The following is a 1,249-nucleotide window of genomic DNA, read 5'->3' as shown; positions in this document are numbered from 1 at the left end:
ACAGGAGCAGGCCGTCCCCATGTGGCAAAAGACAAGCTAGTGGGGCAGAAGGCTGGCCTGGCTGAACAGAGAGCTTTGGCTGGAACCCAGGAGAAAAAGGAGAGTTTATGACCTTTGGAAGAATGGGCAGTCCACTTAGGAGGACTACAAGGATGTCATGAGGTTGTGCAGGGAGAAAATTAGAGGGGCCACAGCCCAACTAGAACTTAATCTGGCTACTGCCATAAAAGACAATAAAAAATGTATAAATACATTAGCAACAAAAGGAGGGTTAAGGAGAATGTCCATCCTCCATTGGATGCAGGAGGAAACATAGTGACAAAGGATGAGGAAAAGGCTGAGGTACTTAATGCCTCCTTTGGTCAGTCTTCAATAGTAAGACCAGTTGTTCTCAGGGTACCCAGCCCCCTGAGCTGGAAGACAGGGACGGGGAGGAGAATGAAGCCCTCATAATCTGAGGGGAAATCATTAGCAACCTGCTACACCACTTAGACACACACAAGTCTATGGGGCTGGATGGGATCCACCAAAGGGTACTGAGGGAGCTGGCAGAAGTGCTCACTGAGCCGCTTTCAGTCATTTATCAGCAGTCCTGGCTAACCAGAGAGGCCCCAGTTGACTGGAGCTTAGCAAATTCGACACAAGAAGGACAAGAAGGAGGATGCGGGAGACTACAGGCCTGTCATTCTGACCTTGGTGCCGGGAAAGGTTATGGAGCAGATCATCTTGCATGCCATCATGTGCACATACAGGATCACCTAGGTGATCAGGCTCAGTCAGCACGGGTTTATGAAAGGCAGGTCCTGCCTGACTAACCTGATCTCCTTCTATGACAAGGTGACCCACTTAGTGGATGAGGAAAAGGCTGTGGATGTTGTTTACCTAGACTTTAGTAAAGCCTTTGACACCGTTTCCCACAGCATTCTCCTGGAGAAACTGGCTGCTCGTGGCTTGGACATGCATACTCTTTTGCTGGGTTAAAAACCAGCTGGATGGACAAACCCAGAGGGTTGTGGTGAATGGAGATTAAATCCAGGTGGCGGCGGGTCACAAGTGGTGTTCGCCAGGGCTCGGTGTTGGCGCCAGTTCTGTTTAATATCTTTATCAGTGGTCTGGACGAGGGGATCGAGTGCACCCTCAGTAAGTTTGTGGATGACACCAAGTTGGGCAGGAGGGTTGATCTGCTCGAGGGTGCGAAGGCTCTACAGAGGGATCTGGACAGGCTGGATCGATGGGCCCAGAAAGAAAA

Source organism: Haliaeetus leucocephalus, unplaced genomic scaffold (assembly GCF_000737465.1).
Source record: "Haliaeetus leucocephalus isolate CR32 unplaced genomic scaffold, Haliaeetus_leucocephalus-4.0 Scaffold83, whole genome shotgun sequence".
Classification (NCBI taxonomy): Eukaryota; Metazoa; Chordata; class Aves; order Accipitriformes; family Accipitridae; genus Haliaeetus; species Haliaeetus leucocephalus.
This window is presented reverse-complemented; position numbering follows the sequence as displayed.